Below are 23,962 nucleotides of genomic sequence, written 5' to 3' on the forward strand. Positions count from 1 at the left end.
GGTGTGACAAACGAATGGATTACATAAGGAGCATCGAAAAAAGCCGCCAGAGGGAAGATTAACAGCTTCCCAGTAAAAAAAATATTATTTTTGATTTTTTTTAATGTAGTTTTTTACGAAGAAATATTTTATTTTTAACACTCTATTGCCGCAACTTTCTTTTTAGTATTGGCCATCTCTCGGAGGTAATATTACTTACATTTAACGTTCCTCAGAGATCGCTGCTCGCCCCTCTGGAGTACTTTTTTATATATATGTTATTTTACTTTTAGAAGCACGAGACTCACTGGGACTTCTGCTACTGATTTCACAATCTAGAAGGAGAGAGGTCAGAAGAATGAAGTTACTTAGGGTCGAAAAGTAAATGCACCACCTCGCCACGCAAATGTCCGCACGTAAAATTGAGCTCAAGAAATGAACTAAGATACCGCGAACGTGTTTGCGGTCGTGTGGTGTTTTTGCGGTTCATTGGAAATGAGGCTTGGTTGTATTTTCCCGCTCTTCGATTTGAAGTGCAGAATATTGCCTAGAAAGAAAAATATAAAATTTCAAGTGATATTAACAATGATTTTTTAAAACACCTTCATTGGAGAGAGTACTTTATTGCCTTAAGATAGCTTTATCATGGTGGTTTCTTTAAAACATATTTAAGAATTAATTATTTGTTTATTGACGAAATTTGTTCAGCAAAATTGGAATTCTATTGTCTATATTTTTTTCTCCAAAAAAAAAAAAAAAAAATGTTTTAATTGTTGGTTGTCATTTGATGGTATATATTTTCATTTGCTTATTTTAGACTAGCATTAATGGCAGTTAATGTCGTGATTAGTTTTTAAGCAATTTTGACGTTATCTGAATATAAATTCTATTAATACATATAATTTCGTCTTTAGCGCTCAGACCTTGACAATTTATGTTTGTATGACAAAGTGGCTTTAAGCTAAAGTGAACTCAAACTTTACCAGTTACAAGGATCAGTCGCCATGTTACTAATTTGTAAGTAGCTCTTTTTTTTCTAGGTTGGCAGAGGTTTAAGTTTCTTAGCCACCTAGGGCAGACTTTTCTGTCGGTGGGTTAATTTGATCTTCTATCTCCACACCCATGCTCTAATGTTAGGGTACCTTTTTATAACTGTTTGTTGTGGTTTGTTCGTTTGGGAATCTTTCACATGAATAATGACAGAATGACCTGGGCGAAAGTAGAAACACCTATCGGTGTTTGCAACTGAGGCTTGAAGTTTCGCCTTGACCAAATATGTATAATAAAATAAATGTCTTTTTTTAAAAAAAAAAGCTTTTTTTATTTAACCCAAATTTTAAACATTTATGATATGTAGAATTCCGCAGATCCAAACATAATGTTGACTAAGATTCAGACCGATTTTTATTTTGTTAGCCCTGATGAAGGGCGAACACAGATCTCCTGAAACATTGGCGATCCAAAATTGATTATTATTGTCCAATATAACCGCGACAATCCATAAGCCTACTATGTATATTGTTTGGAAATAGTACGAGCAATTTATTGATCTTGTGTTATGTATATTTGTAATAAAATGATTTTTGAGAAGAACGTCGATAAAAACTGATTGTAGATAAAAGCCTTGGAACTGGCGCAGAGAGGCGATATTTTGTTTCGTAATAATTAATGTTTTGTAATAATTCAAAAATAACAAAAAAAAAACATTTTTAATGTTTAAGTTTTATGATTTCTTTTATACGTTATACGATAAAGATATCATACTAAAACATATATCTAAGATGTCTAGATACAGGAAGTATATCTTCATTAGTTGTAGACATTAGATGTTACGGTAAACTTCTTTTTTATTTTCAAATATTAACCTCCAAACTTTCAATTTTGGTACGTTTACATACAAAATCTGTCAAAACTGGGGGTTTGGAAATTAATAACGTTTGGAAAAATAGAAGAAAAAAGAACGTTTTATTATATTCTTAGGACGAATTGGTTCAACTTTCTATTCATATTATGAGTATAAATAAAGATTTTATTATAAAACTTAAATAAAAAAAAAAAAAATATGTATAAATAAATAATGTATTTATCCGATTGTTAACCTATTAAGGATGTCTATCTTGTAAGGTCGTTACTGAGAAATTAATATCCAGAGGTGATAGTATATACTCTTTTTGAAAAATATATAAGTAATTCGCTAAGAAACTATCCTTATTAGCTAGTTAACAGACGGAGGGCTTTCGTCTAAATATCTGGACCCCCCCCCCATATAATATTTATATGATAGGTTTGAATATTATTATGAAAATTTGAGAACTTGAGTAGAATAACGTGAGCAAAATTTTAGGCATAAAATGACAGAAATGTCAAATCGAGTGCCAAATCTTCAAAAATTTCTAATTTTAATTAAATTTTTTAGTCTCTTACCTTAAAAATTCATAAAATTGTTATGTGTGACGACTTTTAAAAAAATTCGTTATAAAATAAAAAAAATTTTTGAAAAAAAATATGTAATATTTTTCTATGAAAAATTGAAGAGATAGGTATAGTGCATTTAATTTTTGACATAACGGCCATTTTTTTTTGGATAAATGATCAGATGCCTTTCAAACTTGTAGGGGATGTATAAAAGAGAAGAAAAATATCTTTTAAATAAGGTATTACTCGACCCCCCTTTCTATTTAATTTTTGTTTCCAAAATGGCGCCCAACTGTCATTTTGACATTTATGTCTGTCATTTCATGCCTAAAATTTAGCCTATGTTGTCTTACTCAAGTCCTCAAATTTTTCATTTGAAAATATACCAAATATGATTGCAAAAGTTAATAGGAGGGGGTTCCTGACTTTAGACACGCATTGTATCTTCCCTAAGTTTTTCTTTTCATGGACAATGCTGTATAGTAGAGATTAGAAATGAATATTTTGAACTTGAATATACTGTATTATTTAATTGTAAACATTAGCCAGAATTGCTTGAATGTAATAAAAACATTACCAGAATTGCCTTACAAATTTGTGAACTGGCTAGAAATTGCATTTGTCTGATCACTGCGAGCGCGCGGACTGATGTGGACTCGGGAGATGAAGATGGGGGTGGATTTGTGGACAACCTATCTGGAGGACAACTTCGAGCTCAAGCTGAAGTAAAACTTCTGGACAATAATAGAATTGGTGGATGCACTTCTGATGATCAAATACTTTCGCAAGAGAGTGCTCTGTCACAACTTGTCTCCGGTACAGTTATTTGAGATGTTCATTAATGATGAAGTTCTGTCTATTTTGATTGAGGAAACCTCTAGATATGCCTTGTTCAAAAACTGCCCTGATCCACGTGTGACTACTGAAGAGATGAAATGCTACATTGGAATACTCATTCTGACTTGGTATAACGATTTACCAGGAAAGAGGTTTTACTGGGACTCGGACAGCGATGTGAGAAACGAACTCGTATACAATTCAATGCGTAGAAAGTGTAAAAAGTGCAATGTCGGACTTTGTATTGTATCTGTGTTTATCAATAATTCCATACTCTGAGTCAGGTGTTACCTGACCTTAAAATAATGTATTTAATAATAAAGTTTTAAATAAACATTGTATGGTAGAACGATTTCGTCCATAAGTATTTTCCAAAACTGGGTAGGCAAACCGCCTAGTGTTACCATATGGTCACATAGTTTTTATCGAAAAGTCTGAGAAAAAATGAAATTTTTGCTCCACAGTGTGTCTTAATTAACTCCTAAAGTAACTAAAATGAGTATAATGGCCATTTTTTCGAACAAAAATTAAATCAGGCGTTAAAGGGTTAATGTCTTTTCTTATAAGAATACAGGCTCGGGGAAATTCCTGCCTGTTATCATGTATTACCTTTGAATTTTTTCCAGACAAACCTCTAATTTGTCCCTTGTACACCCAGGGTTAGTACCTGGGCTAGTACCATTGCATAATGATTTTTCTCAAAGAGTCTTGCTATTGTAGCGGAAGACCCTTTTGCATGGTGCAGGTTTATTTGGGATATCCCATGCATGGGGGAAGGAAGGAAGAAAGGATAAGTTCGGGGTGGGAAAAGGGGCTGGAGTAAGACTTTGGACCTGGTTTAGGTTACTGGTGTGTGTGAGGATTCTCCCGTTGTAGAGGGTATAGGGTATTCCTCATCCTCCTCTGACAACGGAAGTTCCTCCTCCGAGAAGTGGCCATCAACCTTCTCCGAGGATATACACCCTTCCACGGTTGGGGTTTGGCCCTCCGTGCCCTTCACAGTCGAGGAGCTTGTCTCCGGCTCAGGTACCTGTGAGTTAGAGGCTGGAGGATCTCTGTCCATTTTCTCTACCTGTTTAGCTTGGTCTCTTCTTAGACCTGATACCGGTGTTTTCCCGAATCTATAATAAAGAATGTATCCCCCTTTCTCTATTGCCTCCTTGGATTTGAGGTCAATTCCTATTGTGAGGACTTGGCCGTGGCCCTCCTCCCTCGAGTTGATGAATCGCCAACACGACGTCCTTACATCGGAGTTTTGACCCTGGATAAGGTTCAGCAGGTAGGTGGTGTTACCCTTTGCTCCTCGGCAAAAAGACCGTGATGGTCGCCTCCTTAGGGATGTTTTCTCCCTTCAGAGCAACCAGTCCCGGCCCCTACCAATTCTTAAGTTTAGGTGCCGTTTCTGTCAACCAATCCGTGGCGGATGATAAAAAAGATGATAAAAATCAGTTTTGCTACAATTGTTTTGAAGTATGTAAAATACAATAAAAGACTGTACAACTATATAATGATAATATTAATAAAAACGCCATTCATTTTACCCACGCAGATGTAACTGATATTAGAGTATATCTAAACTCGACTGTGTTTCCTTATGAGAGATGGAATTTAGATTTTAAAAAGTAATTATATGGATCTGCATATTATGCAAACGAAAATTTTCAAAAAAGTTATTATGATAAAGACTATTGTGATCCACTCATGGATGTAAACGATTTTGCAAATCAACCCGTCTTTATTATAGACACATCACACCAGACTGAGGCTATGAAATCCTCAACTGTTGATATTAAAATTGAGTTTTCTACTCCAAAAACGTTCGCTACAAACATTAAAGTATATGCATTAATTATTCATGACTCCTATTTTACGTATAATATTTTAAACGGCTCTGTCACTAATAAAGCTATTTACTAGTATAGTAATAATATTCACCCCACCACATGTTACTTTTCTACCCCCACCATGGAGAAAAAATATCATTTACAAATCAAGCCCAAAATGGTTGACGTCAATGGTAGCAGTGAGACTAGCACCTTATATACAGGTGATACAGTAACCAACATTAGTCTGGAGGATGTCCAGTTGAGATCGGAGGGTGGAGATGTTAGCCAGTCGCACTGGTTTTATGATGACAGGAGGATAGATTTACTACAGTTGAGGGTTGGAACCTTTGGTGTTACACAGCAAAATAAAAACACTAAATCACCACTAGACACCAAAACACTTTTATTTATGACTTTTACTAGCTGATGATGCTAACATGGTTAGCGAAACGCGCGTCCAGTGTAAAAGTAAAAGTGTTTTGGTGTATTGTGGTGATTGAGGATAGATTTAAGAAATTTACCCGACCAGAGCGACTAGCATTACGCTAGTAGGGTGTCTACACCGGATAATGGACCGTGCGATTCAACCACGCCATAAAGGAAAAAAGGACTGTTATTTTAAATTTTAAGTTTAGATTTAGATATGTTTAGAAAATAAAAATATGTTATTTTAGATTAAGTAGAAAAAAATGTTATTTTAGATTCTAGTTAATTATAGATTATTAAGCGTATATTTTTTATTATTTCAAAACCTTAAAGTCCAAGTGTTATTAAAAAAAAATATTTTTTTGAAAATCATATACAGGGTTGTTCACCACATACGACACGGAGTATTGTAGCTAAACGATGAGATTTTTACAAATTGTAAGTTTTGGGTTCGATGAAGGACTATTAGAGGTACAATTTGAAAATAATTTTACAAGATACAGAGTGTCCCAAATAAATAAAAAATATCAAAATTGTATTTTTTTAAATGGAACACCCTGTATATTATTACATTTTTAGCTTCTACGATTAAAATAAAGGTAAATTTGATTAAGGTTTATTATACTTAAACCCTACCGTTTTTGAAATATTTTCAATTTTGTGAAATTGCAGTAAAAATTTTATGGCTTCATTTCTCCAAGGCTATCAAAGTTTTTAATACTAAATATTTACTGAAGTTTATTTACTGATCAGTTATTGTGTTGTAATAATAAAAATAATACTACCTTATACAGAGTGTCTAAAAATTTATTTTAAATAATTATTAGCTTCAAACGGCAATAACTTGTTTAATTTAAATGGAACACCCTGTATATTTTACGAGAATCAGATGCACAATTTAATTGTCTATCAAATTATATTATACCATTTTTTACCTATCCCTTTAAGTTTCCGTAGAAAATACATTTACTTGTAATTTGGAACTTATTTATCAATATACCCATGGACTATTGACATTTTAGATTATTTTTAAAGATTTACCAAATTTTTAAAGAGTATAGATACTAATATTGTCGATATTATTCGTTTATTTCATTAAAAAATAAAAAAAAAACTGTTTAAATATTTGTTAAAGAGGACCAATTAATATGATTCCAGTATTCATTGATTAATAATAATTGCTCCAAATACTAAAAAACTGAATTTTGTATGGGCATTAGACAGTGTGATAAAAAGTAACACCTTAAAAATGATATTTCATTTTTTAATAAATGCTTATTTATAACAACAGAGACTTTAATTTGATAACTTATTATTATATTGATTTCTGACTCAAATCCACATTTATTTATAATAATTTATTAACGAACACAATTAAGTATGTAATTAATTAGTATATGGGCGGAAATAATGGTGTTATATTTAATTAATGGTATACTCTTTTATAAAGATTTAAATAGTTTTCTTTTTGCATACAAATTGGCTAGTAATATTATCGTTTTGCTAAAAACGATAATATTACTAGTCTGTTCATTTTGTACATTTGTTGCTTTAAAAACAATCTAAAATGTCAATATTCCATGGATATATTGATAAATGAGGTCTAAATTATAAGAAAATGCATTTTCAACGAAAACTTGAAGGGATAGGTAAAAAATAGTATAATACAATTTGATAGACAATTTAATTGTGCATCTGATTTTCCTAAAATATACAGGCCATTCCATTTAAATTAAAGAAGTTATTGCCGTTTGAAGCTAATAATTATTTAAAATAAATTTTTAGACACTCTGTATAAGGTAACATTTTTTTTTATTATTGCAACACAATAACTGATCAATAAATAAACTTTGTTAAATATTTAGTATTAAAAACATTGATACCCTTGGAGAAATGAAGCTTTAAAATTTTTACTGCAATTTCACAAAATTGAAAATATTTCAAAAACGGTAAGGTTTAAGTATAATAAACCGTAATCAAATTTATCTTTATTTTAATCGTAGAAACTAAAAATGTAATAATATACAGAGTGTTCCATTTAAAAAAATACAACTTTGATATTTTTTATTTATTTGGGACACTCTGTATCTTGTAAAAATATTTTTAAATTGTAGCCCTAATAGTCCTTCAACGAACCCCAAACTTACAATTTGTAAAAATAGCATCGTTTAGCCACAATACTCCGTGTCGTATGTGGTGAACAACCCTGTAGATTCTACAAAGAGATATTCTTCACATTCTAATTCTAAAGTGAAGGTATGTTATAAAAACAAAAATAAACAAACACACTATGAGGAAAAATATATTTAATTCAATAAGTAGAACTAGTACATTACTTAGTTACAATATTGAAGACATATTTAATTCAGCCAGACAATATTTATTTAACAATAGGTTGTATTTGAAGACTGTATTATAAAAAATAAATAAAACATATATGGTATATCTCTTGCGAGAATATCCGACGTCTATCACATAATTCCATCATTCCATTGTATCTCCGCAAGATCTGGTGTCTAACTTCCATTATGCATCCTTTAGATCCCAAGCAGCCAATTTGTTATTTGATATAACAAAAATATATCTATAAAAAAAATACAATATAGAAGAGAAAAAAAATATAAAAAGACAAAGAAAAAAAATCGATGTGATCGTGCAGACCGATTTTTTCTCCTTACTTTAAAATTTTTGGACCTATGAATTAAATTAATTCGCGTTTTGTTTGCGTTTAATTCGCGATAATTAACGATAAATCCGCGGGAACGCGGAAAAATATACACTGTTTAACCAAAATTTTATGGTACAAGTGAGCTTTACATGTTGATTGATAAATAAGTATTTAAGGAAGTCTTGGGTTCAAAGCCTACTTGATCATAATTTTTTTTTACTTTTTATTAATATATATATATATATATATATATATATATATATATATATATATATATATATATATATATATATATATATATATATATATATATATATATATATATATATATATATATATATATATATATATATATATATATATATATATATATATATATATATATATATATATATATTTATTGGGCAAGTCCACAGAAAGACTAGTCATGATACATGACCAAAACATGACTACCCGTAGACACTCAGTGTTTCTGCCTTCCGGCTTCATCAATACGGGAGGAATCAGCAACGATGAACTAGCGATCCTGAAAAAAGAGAAAGAAAAGGAGAAGCAAACGAGGCACAAAGGCGCCATTTGCAGCTGGTCCGGCAGTAGCTTACAATTTGAAGCGTTACTACCGAAACCGCCGCGGAGGCGTTCCAACACACCTCGCCGCTATCACCCTGGCCCAGAGAAAACAATAAACAAAGGAAGTTATCGTGGAAACTATAAAAAAACGAAGAAAGAAATTTATTGGGCAAGTCCACAGAAAGATTAGTCATGATACATGACTAAAACATGTCTGCTACTAAAACATGCCTTTGTGCCTCGTTTGCTTCTCCTTTTCTTTTTCTTTTTTCAGGATCGCTAGTTCATCGTTGCTGATTCCTCCCGTATTGATGAAGCCGGAAGGCAGAAACACTGAGTGTCTACGGGTAGTCATGTTTTAGTCATGTATCATGACTAATCTTTCTGTGGACTTGCCCAATAAATTTCTTTCTTCGTTTTTTTATAGTTTCCACGATAACTTCCTTGTTTATTGTTTATATATATATATATAAATATATATATATATATATATATATATATATATATATATATATATATATATATATATATATATATATATATATATATATATATATATATATATATATATATATAGATATATATATAATATGTCACTGAATCTGAAAAACTGTCACAAAAAATCATTAAATTGTACAAATTTTTTTTCAATTTTTTAAATTTACAGGAAATTCATGAACCAAACCTTTTCATAGTATTGGCAATACTTCCAAAATTACAAAATTACATAAGGTGTAAAAAACTACAGAAACACACTCCGCAAAAAGGGGGGAACAAACAAAATCAGCAATTTAAGACCAATTGAATGACAAGGCAAAGACAATGTGCGGCTTGGACAATCCAAGAAAAGGCAATGCACCAAACTGACAGTGCACTCCACGCAAATTGCTTATTATTAAAAAGCATTTAATCAAAGGTAAAACCACCGTTGGTTCTGAAGGAACCAAGGGAGGGTAAAAAAGAGACAAAAAACAAGTGCACACAGGCACCTGTTATGGTAATATGCACTGGAAACGTATTAGTGCATACACCTAGAAACAGTCCGAGAGGGACTGGGAAGGGGCGATTAGCAAATTACATAGCATCTATAAAAGATTTTATATATATAGATATATATATATATATATATATATATATATATATATATATATATATATATATATATATATATAGCCTCCCTATATATTTGCCTCTTTTTGTATATTATGACATTATGACATAATAACTACTCAGATCAAGCTTATATTGACTTGATTTAACATTTCGTACTTTAAGGTTTAGAGAATTCAAATCTCAAAATTTCACAAAATAAAAACAACGGAATGAATTCACTCAGAAACTTCTATATTCTTTCAGTAAATAAAGGTTCATTTTTAGGCCAGTAAACGTAGCCGAGTATTAAATGTAAAGGTGGAAAAAATTAGTAACCAACCGATCTCAACGAGAATGTATAGATAATGATCTCCTATTTAACCCCTCAAAAGTCCCATTCGGTTCCAGTGGGGGAAGTTTGAAAAAACCGCCGCCATCTTGGATTTTTTAGCTTTTGTCAAATATCTCCGTTTGCATATCTCCATACATATATTATCATATCCTTCATTGAAGCGGTTAAATTATGCAAGGGTGCAAAAAAATTGATTTATTTATAAAAGAAAAAAAATATAAGCCTTTAACTGCTTATACATTTTAAATCTACGTTAAGTTTCCTACAATTCACGATGTAAGCTTGATCTGAGTAGTTATTATGTTAATTTTTGCCTCCAAAAGCTCTTTAAAAATGTAAAGACATAGACAACACCGCTGAAGGTAAATTCGTATGGTCGATATCGTCAGATATCGTCATAATATACAAAAAGAGGCAAATGCGCTTGTATATATAGGGAGGCTATATAAATATATATATATATATATATATATATATATATATATATATATATATATATATATATATATATATATATATATATATATATATATATATATATATATATATATATATATATATATATATATATATATATATATATATATATATATATATATATATATATTTTTTCATTATAATAATCATAAACTTAACGTAGATTTAAAATATATAAGCAGTTAAAGGCTTACATTTTTTCTTTTATGAATAAATCAATTTTTTTGGACCTTTGCATAATTTAACCGCTTCAATGAAGCGACTTTCAAGGCACTCAGAAAAATAGTAAACATAGCGATAAAAATATAAAAACATCGTGAATTGTAGGAAATTTAACGTAGATTTAAAATATATAAGCAGTTAAAGGGTTAACTTTTTTTCTTTTATGAATAAACCATTTTCTTTGGACCCTTGCATAATTTAACAGCTTCAATGAAGCGACATTCAAGGCACTCAGAAAAATAGTAAACATAGCGATAAAAATATAAAAACTTCGTGAATTGTAGAAAACTTAACGTAGATTTAAAATATATAAGCAGTTAAAGGCTTACATTTTTTTCTCTTATGAATAAATCAATTTTTTTGGACCCTTGCATAATTTAACCGCTTCAATGAAGCGACTTTCAAGGCGCTAAGAAAAATAGTAAACGTAGCGATAAAATTATGACAACCTCGGAAATTGTAGGAAATTTAACGTAGATTTAAAATGTATAAGCAGTTAAAGGCTTATATTTTTTTCTTTTATAAATAAATCAGTTTTTTTGCACCTTTGCATAATTTAACCGCTTCAATGAAGGATATGATAATATATGTATGGAGATATGCAAACGGAGATATTTGAAAAAAGCTAAAAAATCCAAGATGGCGGCGGTTTTTTCAAACTTCCCCCACTGGAACCGAATGGGACTTTTGAGGGGTTAAATAGGAAATCATTATCTACACTTTCCCGTTGAGATCGGTTGGTTACTAATTTTTTCCACCTTTACATTTAATACTCGGCTACGTTTACTGGCCTAAAAATGAACCTTTATTTACTGAAAGGATATAGAAGTTTCTAAGTGAATTCATTCCGTTGTTTTTATTTTGTGAAATTTTGAGATTTGAATTCTCTAAACACTTAAAGTACGAAATGTTAAATCAAGTCAATATAAGCTTGATCTGAGTAGTTATTATGTCATAATGTCATAATATACAAAAAGAGGCAAATATATAGGGAGGCTATATATATATATATATATATATATATATATATATATATATATATATATATATATATATATATATATATCTATATATATAAAATCTTTTATAGATGCTATGTAATTTGCTATCGTCGCCCCTTCCCAGTCCCTCTCGGACTGTTTCTAGGTGTATGCACTAATATTGTTTCCAGTGCATATTACCATAACAGGTGCCTGTGTGCACTTGTTTTTTGTCTCTTTTATTCTCCCTTGGTTCCTTCAGAACCAACGGTGGTTTTACCTTGATTAAATGCTTTTAATAATAAGCAATTTGCGTGGAGTGCACTGTCAGTTTGGTGCATTGCCTTTTCTTGGATTGTCCAAGCCGCACATTGTCTTTTGCCTTGTCATTCAATTGGTCTTAAATTGTTGATTTTGTTTGTTCCCCCTTTTTGCGGAGTGTGTTTCTGTAGTTTTTTACACCTTATGTAATTTTGTAATTTTGGAAGTATTGCCAATACTATGAAAAGGTTTGGTTCATGAATTTCCTGTAAATTTAAAAAAATTGAAAAAAATTTGTACAATTTAATGATTTTTTGTGACAGTTTTTTCACATTGATTAATAAGAACATTATTGTCATAGTTTCCTCATTACCTTTTTCACATTTGGCCTTTTCTAAGTGTTTGCATTGCACCTCTGTCTTTTTTCAAAATTTTTAGTACATCCTAGTGTTTATTCAATTGCTTATAAGAAAATTCTTTTTCTGATTGCGCTCGGTGTTTTTCTGGTTGCGGATATTTGGTGACATTTTCTGAATTGTAAATGTAATTGTATTTTTACCACCTAATTGTTTTTTGCTTTCGTTGCACGAGTAAGGGTGTTTTATTAATGTTTTTTAGTGTTTTTAAGTGTTGTGCCTTGATCACCTCCACTTTTCTACATGACCACCCACACCATTGGTTTTTTACATGAATACAATGATGGACATGCCACAGCCTTGTTCGACATCCATAGATCACTTTTACTAACTTGACTTCTGACAATTGACTTTTTGACGTTTGATGTCGCGGTTGTCGCCTGTCAATTGTTTTGCGCCTCCACGCTTCGGATTGAGACGCAAAAAATTCTTTAATTTAGAAATTTCTAACATCTCTTAATTATTCTAATGTTCTAACTTATATTTGGCGGCTTAACCGCCGTATAGGAGTCCTTGTGGTTGACTGGTCAGCGATGCTTTCACGGTGGAGTTATCAACACAAACCATGTTTAATGTAGTTTTTATGAAGGTATTTTCTGTACCACGTTAAGTAAGTCTTATTCTTAACTTTTATAACAGCAATTGTCTAACTTGTATTTCCATTTTAGTGTCCTGAGGAAGGAATAAATAAATTCCGAAAGCTTGACAATTAACAAAGTGTATTAATTCTTTGTCAAACCCTTCCGACTGCAACCCCACTAAATCCTAGATTTTCTTTAATATATATAAATTTAAGGCATATATCAAATATGAATTAGCCTCCCCATATACAGGGTGTTTCAAAACAAATGCGAAAAACTTTAGGGGGTGATTTCTTGTTCAAAATAAAGGGTAGTTTGCTTTATAAACGTTGGGTCAAAAGTCAACCATTAGGGAGATATCGCGGTACAAAAATGACGGAAAAATAATGTTTTTATTTTTTATCTTGAAAACGAAAAGAGATAGACTAATGAAATTTTATGGAAGCATTACTGTTATGAAAACACACTTTCAGGAAATTTTTTACTTTTTAAAATGAGTGGATGGGGTTGAAATAAACTACCCCTTATCATTCTTGTTAACGAAATTTAAAGAAAATCTTATCAAACACATGCAAATTTGGATAGTTTAGTTTGTTTAGAAACTTTTTACCTCTGTGTTATTTTGATAAAACTCACCGATTGGAAATTAAAAATAAAATGTAAAGCATTACATGTCAGGACAAAAAACATTTTTAGATTAAGAATCTAGTGATAATAATGATAATAATAATCATCTAGATAATAACGTATTGCAGTAGAGTAATGTCAAATAAAATAATATTAGGAACATCCTAAAAAGTAACAGCGACCGACTAGATTTTTTCCTATAAAAATTACAGCAGCCCACTAGATTCTTTATCAGAAAGTGTTTTTTGTCCTGATATGTAATGCTTTACATTTTATTTTTTAATTTCAAATCGGTGAGTTTTATCAAAAAAATACAAGAGATAAAAAAGTTTCTAAACAAACTAAACTATCCAAATAAATTTTTTTGCATGTATTTGATAAGATTTTTCTTTAAATTTCGTTATCAAGAATGATAGGGGTAGTTCATTTCAACCCCTTCCACTCATTTTAAAAAAGTGAAAAAGTTACCAGAAAGTGTGTTTTCATAACAGTAATGCTTCCATAAAATTTTATTATTCTATCTCTTTTCGTTTTCAAGATAAAAAATAAAATCATTATTTTTCCGCCATCTTTGTACCGCAATATCTCCCTAATGGTTGACTTTTGACCCAACGTTTATGAAGCAAACTACCCTTTATTTTGAACAAGGAATCACCCCCTGAAGTTTTTTGCATTTGTTGTGAAACACCCTGTATACAAGCGTATTTGCCTCTTTTTGTATATAATGACGATATCGACCATACGAATTTACCTTCAGCGGTGTTGCATATGTCTTTACATTTTTAAAGAGCTTTTGGAGGCAAAAATTAACATACATGCTCAGATCAAGCTTGAAATATTGACTTGATTTAACATTTCTTACTTAAGTGGTTAGAGAATTCAAATCTCAAAATTTCACAAAATAAAAACAACGGAATGAATTCACTCAGAAACTTCTATATCCTTTCAGTAAATAAAGGTTCATTTTAGGCCAGTCAACGTAGCCGAGTATTAAATGTAAAGGTGGAAAAATTAGGTAACCAACCGATCTCAACGGGAATGTGTAGATAATGATTTCTATTTAACCCCCTCAAAAGTCCCATTCGGTTCCAGTGGGGAAGTTTGAAAACCGCCGCCATCTTGGATTTTTTAGCTTTTTTTCAAATATCTCCGTTTGCATATATTATCATATCCTTCATTGAAGCGGTTAAATTATGCTTACATATTTTAAATCTACGTTAAATTTCCTACAACTCGCGAAGTTTTCATAATTTTAACGCTACGTTTACAATTTTTCTTAGCGCCTTGAATGTCGCTTCATTGAAGCGGTTAAATTATGCAAGGGTCCAAAAAAATTGATTTATTCATAAAAGAAAAAAATGTAAGCCTTTAACTGCTTATACATTTTAAATCTACGTTAAATTTCCTACAATTCACGAAGTTTTCATAATTTTACCGCTAAGTTTACTATTTTTCTTAGCGCCTTGAAAGTCGCTTCATTGAAGCGGTTAAATTATGCTTACATATTTTAAATCTACGTTAAATTTCCTACAACTCGCGAAGTTTTCATAATTTTAACGCTACGTTTACTATTTTTCTTAGCGCCTTGAATGTCGCTTCATTGAAGCGGTTAAATTATGCAAGGGTCCAAAAAAATTGATTTATTCATAAAAGAAAAAAATGTAAGCCTTTAACTGCTTATACATTTTAAATCTACGTTAAATTTCCTACAATTCACGAAGTTTTCATAATTTTACCGCTAAGTTTACTATTTTTCTTAGCGCCTTGAAAGTCGCTTCATTGAAGCGGTTAAATTATGCAAGGGTCCAAAAAAATTGATTTATTCATAAGAGAAAAAAATGTAAGCCTTTAACTGCTTATACATTTTAAATCTACGTTAAATTTCCTACAATTCACGAAGTTTTCATAATTTTACCGCTCAGTTTACTATTTTTCTTAGCGCCTTGAAAGTCGCTTCATTGAAGCGGTTAAATTATGCAAGGGTCCAAAAAAATTGATTTATTCATAAGAGAAAAAAATGTAAGCCTTTAACTGCTTATATATTTTAAATCTACGTTAAATTTCCTACTATTCATGATGCTTTCATAATTTTAACGCTACGTTTATTATTTTTCTTAGCGCCTTGAATGTCGCTTCATTGAAGCGGTTAAATTATGCAAGGGTCCAAAAAAATTGATTTATTCATTAAAGAAAAAAATATAAGCCTTTAACTGCTGATATATTTTAAATCTAAGTTAAATTTCCTACAATTCGCGAATTCTTTATAATTTTACCGCTATGTTAACTATTTTTCTTAGCGCCTTGAATGTCGCTTCATTGAAGCGGTTAAATTATGCAAGGGTCCACAAAAATTGATTTATCCATAAAAGAAAAAAATGTAAGCCTTTAACTGCTGATATATTTTAAATCTACATTAAATTTCCTACAATTCACGAATTTTTTATAATTTTATCACTATGTTAACTATTTTTCTTAGCGCCTTGAATGTCGCTTCATTGAAGCGGTTAAATTATGCAAGGGTCCACATAAATTGATTGATTCATAAAAGAAAAAAATGTAAGCCTTTAACTGCTTATATATTTCAAATCTACGTTAAATTTCCTACAATTCACGAAGTTTTTATAATTTTGTCGCTATGTTTACTATTTTTCTGAGTGCCTTGAATGTCGCTTCATTGAAGCTGTTAAATTATGCAAGGGTCCAAAAAAATTGATTTATTCATAAAAGAAAAAAATTTAAGTTTTCAACTGCTTATATATTTTAAATCTACGTTAAATTTCCTACAATTCGCGAAATTTTTATAATTTTAACGCTACGCTTACTATTTTTCTTAGCGTTTTGAAAGTCGCTTCATTGAAGCGGTTAAATGGCATGCAAGGGTCCAAAAAAAATTGATTTATTCATAAAGAAAAAATGTAAGCCTTTAACATTCATAAAAGAAAAATGTAAGCTTCCTTTTAACTGCTTATACATTTTAAATCTACGTTAAATTTCCTACAATTCACGAAGTTTTCATAATTTTAACGCTACGTTTACTATTTTTCTTAGCGCCTTGAATGTCGCTTCATTGAAGCGATTAAATTAAGCAAGGGTCCAAAAAAATTGATTTATTCATAAAAGAAAAAAATGTAAGCCTTTAACTGCTTATACATTTTAAATCTACGTTAAATTTCCTACAATTCGCGAAATTTTTATAATTTTAGCGCTACGTTTACTATTTTTCTTAGCGCCTTGAAAGTCGCTTCATTGAAGCGGTTAAATTATGCAAGGGTCCAAAAAAATTGATTTATTCATAAAAGAAAAAAATGTAAGCATTTAACTGCTTATACATTTTAAATCTACGTTAAATTTCCTACAATTCGCGAAATTTTTATAATTTTAGCGCTACGTTTACTATTTTTCTTAGCGCCTTGAATGTCGCTTCATTGAAGCGGTTAAATTATGCAAGGGTCCAAAAAAATTGATTTATTCATTTTAAAAAAGTGAAAAAATTACCAGAAAGTGTGTTTTCATAACAGTAATGCTTCCATAAAATTTTATTAGTCTATCTCTTTTCGTTTTCAAGATAAAAAATAAAATCATTATTTTTCCGCCATCTTTGTTCCGCAATATCTCCCTAATGGTTGACTTTTGACCCAACGTTTATGAAGCAAACTACCCTTTATTTTGAACAAGGAATCACCCCCTGAAGTTTTTCGCATTTGTTGTGAAGCACCCTGTATACAAGCGTATTTGCCTCTTTTTGTATATAATGACGATATCGACCATACGAATTTACCTTCAGCGGTGTTGCCTATGTCTTTACATTTTTAAAGAGCTTTTGGAGGCAAAAATTAACATACATGCTCAGATCAAGCTTGAAATATTGACTTGATTTAACATTTCTTACTTAAGTGGTTAGAGAATTCAAATCTCAAAATTTCACAAAATAAAAACAACGGAATGAATTCACTCAGAAACTTCTATATCCTTTCAGTAAATAAAGGTTCATTTTTAGGCCAGTAAACGTAGCCGAGTATTAAATGTAAAGGTGGAAAAAATTAGTAACCAACCGATCTCAACGGGAATGTGTAGATAATGATTTCCTATTTAACCCCTCAAAAGTCCCATTCGGTTCCAGTGGGGGAAGTTTGAAAAAACCGCCGCCATCTTGGATTTTTTAGCTTTTTTCAAATATCTCCGTTTGCATATATTATCATATCCTTCATTGAAGCGGTTAAATTATGCTTACATATTTTAAATCTACGTTAAATTTCCTACAACTCACGAAGTTTTCATAATTTTACCGCTAAGTTTACTATTTTTCTTAGCGCCTTGAAAGTCGCTTCATTGAAGCGGTTAAATTATGCAAGGGTCCAAAAAAATTGATTTATTCGTAAGAGAAAAAAAATGTGAGCCTTCAACTGCCTCTATATTTTAAATCTACGTTAAATTTCCAATAACTCACGAACTTTTCATAATTTTAATGCTACGTTTACTATTTTTCTTAGCGCCTTGAATGTCGCTTCATTGAAGCGGTTAAATTATGCAAGGATCCAAAAAAATTGATTTATTCATAAAAGAAAAAAATGTAAGCCTTTAACTGCTTATACATTTTAAATCTACGTTAAATTTCCTACAATTCACGAAGTTTTCATAATTTTACCGCTAAGTTTACTATTTTTCTTAGCGCCTTGAAAGTCGCTTCATTGAAGCGGTTAAATTATGCAAGGGTCCAAAAAAATTGATTTATTCATAAGAGAAAAAAATGTAAGCCTTTAATTGCTTATATATTTTAAATCTACGTTAAATTTCCTACAATTCACGAACTTTTCATAATTTTATCGCTAAGTTTACTATTTTTCTTAGCGCCTTTAGTGTCACTTCATTGAAGCGGTTAAATTATGCAAGGGTCCAAAAAAATTCATTTTTTCATAAAAGAAAAAAATGTAAGCCTTTAACTGCTGATATATTTTAAATCTACATTAAATTTCCTACAATTCACGAATTTTTTATAATTTTATCACTATGTTAACTATTTTTCTTAGCGCCTTGAATGTCGCTTCATTGAAGCGGTTAAATTATGCAAGGGTCCACAAAAATTGATTTATTCATAAAAAAAAATGTAAGCCTTTAACTGCTTATATATTTCAAATCTACGTTAAATTTCCTACAATTCACGAAGTTTTTATAATTTTAACGCTACGTTTACTATTTTTCTTAGCGCCTTGAAAGTCGCTTCATTGAAGCGGTTAAATTATGCAAGGGTCCAAAAAAATTGATTTATTCGTAAAAGAAAAAATGTAAGCCTTTAACTGCTTATATATTTTAAATCTACGTTAAATTTCCTACAATTCACGAAGTTTTTATAATTTTATCGCTATGCTTACTATTTTTCTGAGTGCCTTGAATGTCGCTTCATTGAAGCTGTTAAATTATGCAAGGGTCCAAAAAAATTGATTTATTCATAAAAGAAAAAAATTTAAGTTTTCAACTGCTTATATATTTTAAATCTACGTTAAATTTGCTACAATTCGCGAAATTTTTATAATTTTAACGCTACGTTTACTATTTTTCTTAGCGCCTTGAAAGTCGCTTCATTGAAGCGGTTAAATTATGCAAGGGTCCAAAAAAATTGATTTATTCATAAGAGAAAAAAATGTAAGCCTTTAATTGCTGATATATTTTAAATCTACGTTAAATTTCCTACAATTCACGAAGTTTTCATAATTTTATCGCTAAGTTTACTATTTTTCTTGGCGCCTTTAATGTCGCTTCATTGAAGCGGTTAAATTATGCAAGGGTCCAAAAAATTAATTTTTTCATAAAAGAAAAAAATGTAAGCCTTTAACTGCTTATATATTTTAAATCTACGTTAAATTTCCTACTATTCATGATGCTTCCATAATTTTAACGCTACGTTTACTATTTTTCTTAGCGCCTTGAATGTCGCTTCATTGAAGCGGTTAAATTATGCAAGGGTCCAAAAAAATTGATTTATTCATAAAAGAAAAAAATGTAAGCCTTTAACTGCTGATATATTTTAAATCTACGTTGAATTTCCTACAATTCACGAATTCTTTATAATTTTATCGCTATGTTAACTATTTTTCTTAGCGCCTTGAATGTCGCTTCATTGAAGCGGTTAAATTATGCAAGGGTCCACAAAAATTGATTTATCCATAAAAGAAAAAAATGTAAGCCTTTAACTGCTGATATATTTTAAATCTACATTAAATTTCCTACAATTCACGAATTTTTTATAGTTTTATCACTATGTTAACTATTTTTCTTAGCGCCTTGAATGTCGCTTCATTGAAGCGGTTAAATTATGCAAGGATCCAAAAAAATTGATTTATTCATAAGAGAAAAAGATATAAGCCTTTAACTTCTTATATATTTTAAATCTACGTTAAATTTCCTACAACTCACGAAGTTCTCATAATTTTAACGCTGAGCGGTGTTTGTTATAACGACCAACAACTCCATAATACAAGACTAGGTTTTGTAATAAATAGTGATTATGAGTATAATCTATCAAACTATAATGACTAATAATTTAATTAATTAGAAACAAAAACTTTTTTTATTTTAGGAACTCTTGATACAGCAGCATTATAGGAATATTCTTCGTTGAACTCTTTAACAACTCTAGTGTAACTAGTACCAACTTTTACGTAATAGTAAAGTAAATACATACATACATATTTTAAAATAGCAAAAAAAATTTGGTTTACATTTATAAAAAAAAATATATGTTTGTGTCATATGTCAAATATGCCAGGCTTTAGAAAAAAAACAGAGAACATAATCTCATTAAGGATATGAATATCTACAACTTTTATCTAAAATACACTAAAACAAAATTAGGGAACATTTTTAACATAGCCCAAGTTTTTTTAACTATCCATAAACCATAAGCCATAAACTTTTTCAAAATCCGAAAAGCGCATATGTTTGTCCTCACAAAACTGCAGTTCTTTCCCTATTTAACCGACTTTCTAGCTCCAGCAGTTTCCAAGATACGCATAAAGAACATCGTAGAAAACTCACCCTGTATACACATTTCGACTTTGGACAAAAAAGTCTATTATCTTTTGTAGTTATAGCAGATTTTTGCCATAACTATCATTAAGCAGTAAAAAGTAAATAATCTCTAAAGAAAAAACATCAATTGATAAAATATATTTATAAAAATAAAGAAACATTTTCCTAATCGGTATTAAAATAAACACATTTAACAAAGATTTGTAAAATTTTTCATAACGCACGCGGTATTTTAAAATTCTCGCGGTCTTAAATACTTTGGAATATACACGAGAGCCTATATTAGACCAAAGAGGTGCCAGGAGATACAGTGTTGTCGGATTTTGGAGTTAAATATGGCTCTCTACAGACTAGACAGAGGCTAGGTCGTGATTAAGACGTAGAATGGTGTATAAGTGTATTAGCGAGTGGCGCCACCTCCATAAACTCTAGTGAAGTTCGCTGTATAACTGTATTTGTGTATGTGAAAAATGACCTCCAGACAAAAATTTGTCAAAACGCTTAGTAGATCCCTAGAAACCGTTTGGCACTATATATATATATATATATATATATATATATATATATATATATATATATATATATATATATATATATATATATATATATATATATATATATATATATATATATATATATATATATATATATATATATATATATATATATATATATATATATATATATATATATATATATATATATATATATATATATATATATATATATATATATATATATATATATATATATATATATATATATATATATATATATATATTAATAAATAGTATAAGCATGACTCAATTTATTTTTCAAAACTTATAAAACATTAATTAGATGATATTATCTATTAATATTATATCTGGATATAAATCATTGAGGGCAGCCAATAATTCATCTTGAATATTATTGCTGCTCCTGCTGCTGCTGTTCCTGCTTCTCCTGCTGCTGCGACTATGCCGATGTCTTGTACAGCTCCACTAGTGCCTATCTCATCACCATATGGATGGCATCTTCTATACCTCATGTATCCTAATTGTCTTGTTTCTGCTGCTGCTGCTTACAAGTGTATTGCTGTACATTTTTCACACAGACCAACCATCCTTATTATGTGTGTTCTCTGTGAACACCCCACACACTCTACTTTACCGTTGATAATATATGGATTACAACAATACTGCAACTTGTTTATTCGCCATCATTGTGAAGAATGATGATCTGAACTAGAGCATTGCAGACTATTGCCATAGTACAAAAGTGCATCGAAAGTGGTGGGGGTTTTGTACATTTTTGATTGGTTGTTATCGTAATACAAAAATGCGTTGAAATATATAGTGTTTTTGATTGGTGAGGATATATTTTCTTCCAAGATTTTTTTAAGATCTTAGAACTCGTAGAGGTTGATCGTAGTTGAGGTTAGGGTGGTGGGGGATTCTTTCCTGATTGGTTATAGAAGATGTAATGAGGGAGGTGGTGGATTTTATTTTTCTTCTGGGGATGATCGGAGGAGTTATAGTTATAGGGAATGCCTTTCCAACAACAAGCAACGCGAGTGGCCACCAACAGACCACAGCTGGAACACTCCTGGGGAATGCCTTTCCAACAACAAACAACGCGAATGGCCACCAACAGACTACAGCTGGGACACTCCTGGGGAATGCCTTTCCAACGAACAACAACGTGAGTGGCCACCCGCTGATAGGAGTTGGGAAGAACCCGGTGGCGCCACTTATGACGCACTAGCCTACTCATTACAAAACGCAATAATCCTGCCGACGCCGACAGGACTAAATAAAAAACAAAAAAAAGTTTTTAGAGAGAGGGAACGGGAGCGCCACCAGAGGCTACATGCGCAAATATATCTAATGAAGCCGCAACAATTTTAATATATATTATTATTTGTATATGTATTTACTATATAATTAATAATATATTGTATATTAGTTTTTTATTATCAAGTCAATAAATAGATATTATTTTAAATACCTATATATTTTCATAAATATAATACACCAACCCCCATATATCACAAGTATATAACATACAATGAAAAACAAAATAAAAATAACAGATAAAAAGTAGTAGTACGAGATACCAAACAAAATTTTTATTATTTTATATCATTATCACTCATGAAATTAAAATAAAATGAAATGGCGTTTATATTATGTTTATTAAGACACCCTGTATATAGGAAGAATTGGTTCTATAAAGGATACTATGCTATTCATCTGTAAAATAGTGTTGTTGCCAGAAACGTCCAGAAAGCTAAAAGGAATTATGGATCTTGAGCCGCTGTGATCATACGTTAACGCCCACTTACTAAGCCGGGGATGCTTAGGGGTAGCAGGTACCGTCGCTAGTTAGATCCTAGTTAGACATAGTCCCGTGAAGATGTCTGAAAATCTAAGGGAACTTTTGCGCCAATATTATAAAATCGCGTGGGGTTCCATTACGGAGGAACAATTAGATTTTATTATGTCGGACGATGACATATTTCCGCAAATAGTAGAACGTGTGTGTAGTAGTGAGGCCAATACCGTTGAAAAATCGGAAGTTTTCTACCGGGAACACACAGGTGATATAGTACCCAATACTATAATATAATAATACGGCTGATGAATTTTTAGATATCTGATAATCTACATACTTTGTTTTGTATATATGAAAATATTGTCAAGACTTAAATAGATGTCAACTTGGGTTTAGATCAAATTGGGGAAAAAACACAAATAATATAATCCTAGTAAATAAAATATAATTCGAGTAAACCAATTTGATATAGGCCCAAGAGATCGGTTACCTGCATGACATCGACCCAGATATGTTTTTAAATAACATTGATAATTAAACAATTAAAATACAACAATCTCGGGTCGATAGTCAAACGCAGGCTACCAAAGTTCGATTTCCTCATGGTCATAGCCGGGTGAATGTAATTAGACGAAAACAGATTGAACGACGTAACCGGCGATGACCACGAGGGATAGGAAATATAAAAATGTATGCTAAAGAGAGTCGAGAAGTCAGTCCATCGATGTGAGTCGTATTATACAGTTAGTAATTCGCGTCATCAGTCCGTTAGCAGAAGACAGCGCAGGTTGAAGATGTTCCTGTAAGTACTTAGTTAACTAAACCATTAAGTCTTGGCATTCCCCAAAATTGTATTATACTGTGAACTTTATGTCAAATAAATGTGTATTT

Source organism: Sitophilus oryzae, unplaced genomic scaffold, assembly GCF_002938485.1.
Source record: "Sitophilus oryzae breed Bouriz unplaced genomic scaffold, Soryzae_2.0 scaffold_1233_pilon_pilon, whole genome shotgun sequence".
Lineage (NCBI taxonomy): Eukaryota > Metazoa > Arthropoda > Insecta > Coleoptera > Curculionidae > Sitophilus > Sitophilus oryzae.